Raw genomic sequence first — 4,696 nt, 5'->3', positions numbered from 1 at the left:
TATATCTTTCTGAATACTATTTGAACTACCACCATTCAAGTTATAATTAGTTTCAAAATTTCATCACCCAGATGAGACTACAAGATAAGACTTGAATAGATTCAATCTTTGAAATATTATTGAATGAAATGAAGTTACGAGATACTTCATTAAATCCCGATATATATCCATACATATATCTCTCATACATTTCCTGAAAACCTCTGTCATGTAAAGTATGAACAGGGTTGTAATATCCAATGAATTTTGGAAAGAGAAGAATTTAGGCATAAACCCGATATCTTGCTGATCAGGCAAAAATACCAATAAGTAACCTTTTCTACTGTAGATGGATGAATTCCTCGCTAGTCATCACACATGCCGCATTAGGACCTCGCGCTAGACCGTTACCCGGCCACTCATGCTTGGATGGACTGTCACCCAGTCTCTTACACCTTCATAGACCGTACCCCGGCCTGTCGCTTATGCCGACTCAATTAGATGGACTTACTTCCCGAACATTGGGCAAGTAATCAAATTGTTTTTTCAAAACAGCAACCTCGTTGCGAATATAAAATACAACATAGAGCCAGTTCCTTTAGATTTTTGAGCGAGTATTGAAGTCCCCTTCAAAAAGGAAGATCTTAAATTTGAAAACGAGTTTTGGGATCCGCTCTAAACTTTAAAAATCATTTTGAAGACTCGAAAATATTTTTAAGAATGTTTGGAGTACTGCTGATTTATTAAAATAAATCAGTCCCTATATATTAGAATATATCTGGATATTATTATTTAAATAATATTCCCAAAAAGGATAATCTCTATGAAAATAATCGAAGTAGAAGTGTTAAAACTCATATTTGAAATGGGTATTAAATAACTAAAGATATACTTATACGAAAGTACTATCTTTGTTTGAATAATCAAAAATAAGTTTGATTATCGAAACATTATTCTTTAATAAAATAAAGAATATTATTTAATAAATAAGCGGAGTCATAAGTCCTCAAATGAATATTCAAAACAATATTAATTAAATAAAATAAACGGAGTCTTAAGTCCTCGAATGAATATTCAAAATAACATTCATTAAATAAAATAAAGTTATCGAATAAACCTTATTTGATTAATAGTTTTGAAAAATATATCAATATATATATATATATATATATATATATATATTATACTCGGGAACATCGACTCCCGGTTTGCAAAAATGTTCACCTTGGGGTCCCCTATACTAAGGGTATACGCAAATACTGCTTATCTCTAGCATAGGTATTATGCAACTGAATCAACATATATATATGTATCAAGATTACGAAACAGGCATGCATATATATACCATATCACATGCTCCAATATATCGCAAGAATTTGCTAATTAACCATCATGCATCTATCACAAGATAATGCATATACATATATACATCACCACAACTGTATAACATGTAGAAAACTTGCCTGAGTGCTCCCGGGTAGACTTAAGCTTAGAGTGGGTCCGATAACCTATGAACAACAACATAAGTTGGAATTAAACCCCGGTCGCTTAAGAAACTAGACTTTAACCAATTGAACCCTAACGTTCGCTTATGGTCACTCCTACGCTTAACGAATCACCTAAGTCGTTCGAGTACCCTCGGCTCCACCATTTTTAATAAATTAACCATTAAGAGTTTTAAGGAGATTCTTTCGCGAGTACCTTACCAACTGCCTAATCCACTTAACATAATTGTTTCATATCCCAATTAGTCATTTAAAGTCCTTAACCAAAGTTTCAAAGTAAGGCGAGGGGTAATGGTTCGTTCGCGAAACGCCGTTACTTAAAACGGTCGTTTCTCCTAAACCGTACATCGGATTCAAGCGTACCACATATCAAAACGAAGCTCGTAACATGAACTATCTAATCATAGCAATGGTCAAAACCTAACTGTGAGTTCTCGGATCCTGATGTTATGAACAAAAACAGTCTAGGATAATCGGACATTACGACGGCTATGTTTACGCGATTACCAAATTTTATCCTACTCTAAATCACCCACAAATCAACCACAAATAAACCATACAACCAAACTCCATTAATACAATGCTACAACAGCCCCAACACCTCAAGTTCTCCAATTTATATTATTTTCAAACATGAACTAAAACTATACTTAAGTTCATTAACTAATCACCAAGATTTACAACTCCAAAACATCACAAAACCAATCAATCTCTAAATACACAATAACCAAGCCTATCATGAACTATAATACTCATAATAAGCTCTTAACATTCAATAACAAATCTAGGTTAAGAGATTATACCTTCCTTGGTGAGTAAGAGTAACTAAGGAGCTTGGAATCACCCTTGAAAGTCCTTACCAAAGCTTAATCTAACCAAAAACACAAGATCAAACAATTTAAATTTCTTGAAAAAACTATTCACTATATTCTTAAATGATTTATTGAAAGAGATTGTGAAGGAATTTGGAGCTTAAACTCCTAGGATAGCCATAACTAATCATAAGGAACCTTGGATAATTACCTTGCAATTTAACAATGGTTGGATCTTGGATTTTGAAATTTTCCTCTTTGAAAAAGAAGAATAGCCGAGAGCTTTGTTGCTTGAAATGAAGTCAAGATGTGTTTTTGTGTTTGTGATTTGTTTTGCTTGGTTTTTTTGCTTTTGTTTTGTTTAATTATCTTTTAACCATGTAAAATTGTGTGGCTTGAAATCAACCACCCTTCCTTCCCTTTTTGTCATGCTTAGGTCATCAATCCTATGTCATCTTCCCATGCTTGTCCTCTTCTTATTGGTTTGATGACATCATCCTCACTAACCTCTTTGATTAGCTCCTAATTACTTGGCTAATGACTGCTGATCTGTTATGCGGTTCGCTTAACTTTCGTTTTCGTTTATCGTTTGAGGGATCATACCCGGGATCTTATTAATTAGGTTTCCTTAACCTTTCTCAATACATTATATTCCTTTTATGATCCTCTCGTATAATCCTTGAATTTAAATCCTTTTTATTCTATTACCTTATACTCAATTCTTTCTGTATCTGGTAGATTTCCGGGAAAAATCAAAGTGTTCGAATTTGGATTCTGACGATCTTTACATACACTTATATACCATATAGAGTACTAATAAGATCTCAGAAGATCAATAAAAGAACCCCTACATAGTGTGGTATGAAAAGTTTTCTTATTCAGCATAATCAGCAAAATCACTATTAATAAGGGTTTCAAAAATTCCAAAAATTGGGGTTATTACAGTCTCCCCTCCTTAAAAGGATTCCGTCCCGGAATCAGATAGAAAATGAATGGGGATACTTTCTTAGCATTGCACTTTCTAACTCTTATGTAATTTTCCCACATTGTGGTTCTACCATCAAACTCTGACTAGTTTGATAACTCTTCTCCTAAGCATTTGTCCATTTTTGATCTATAACCCTTCCTGGTTGCTCCATGTAGGTTACGTCTGGTTGCATGTCTATGCGCTCATATGCCCCTATTTGTCTGGCATCCGAATTACACTTCCTTAACATTGATACGTGGAACATGTTATGAACTTGCTACATGTTCGGGGGTAGGGCTAGTTCATATGCTAACTTCCCAATACGTCTTAATACCTCAAAGGGTCCAACAATTCGTAGGCTTAGCTTTCCTTTCTTTTTGAACCTCATCAATCCTTTCCAAGGGATACCTTTCACATTACTAGGTCCTTTATTTCCTATTCTTTATCCTTTCGTGTCAGATCAACATACTTTTTATGTCCATCTTGGGCTACTACCAGCCGTCCTCTGATTAAATCTATTATATCCTTGGTCCTTTGGACCACTGCTGGTCCGAGCATCTTGCGCTCTACAACTTCATCCTAACATAAGGGGTATTGAAATTGTCTTCCCTCAAAGATCTCATAAGGCGACATATCGATAATGACATATGATCTATTGTCGTAAGAAAACTCAATCCGCGTTAAGTGATCATTCCAAATTCTTTCAAGTCTATTGCACAGACTCTCATCATAGCTTCTAGCATTATAGCTTTTGCTTCTCAATACTCCTTCTTTTCTAGTTCGTAAGCATTACTATCTTCCGTACAGAATACTATTCTAGATATACCTTTACTCGCTAGAGTTTTATAACCTTTTAATAACCACGTCAACCTTAGTATCACGAACGTGTTGCCATTCCGAATACCACCATAACTTTACTAATCCTTTTTCAGCTGTTTCTATATTCTAAAGTTTGATCAATCATATAGAAGTAAAGGAATTTGTTGAGAGATCACTATGATCATGAACACTTGTTACATTGCATAGTTAGTACAGAAGGTGGCCAGCCTTTAGTACTTGACAAGCAATTAAACAATAGATGGTATCCTACTAGGCTTCTATCACACAGATAGATAGTCATTCGGCAATACCTCCCCTTCTGGAAGGGTTGTTCTTCTCAGCTTACATGAAATGAAAAGGAGAGAAAAGAACGAATTGAAGAGAATTGTATATATATTAAAATATATACTGCCACAAAATATCTGGCTTGAAATCTACCTCTGAACTATAGAGGTTTATCATAGGAGAACAAAATATATATGTATATAAATCAACATTAAGCATTATAGCATCGTATTTCACATGCCTAATTATTTTTGATATTCCGTCCATCATTCTATGGACCCATGCTCTTCCTCGAGCTTATACACAATCACCTTTGAAACTCCCTTGAC

Source organism: Apium graveolens, chromosome 4 (assembly GCF_009905375.1).
Source record: "Apium graveolens cultivar Ventura chromosome 4, ASM990537v1, whole genome shotgun sequence".
Taxonomy (NCBI): domain Eukaryota; kingdom Viridiplantae; phylum Streptophyta; class Magnoliopsida; order Apiales; family Apiaceae; genus Apium; species Apium graveolens.
The sequence above is the reverse complement of the archived record's forward strand: the minus strand, read 5'-3'. Positions refer to the sequence as shown.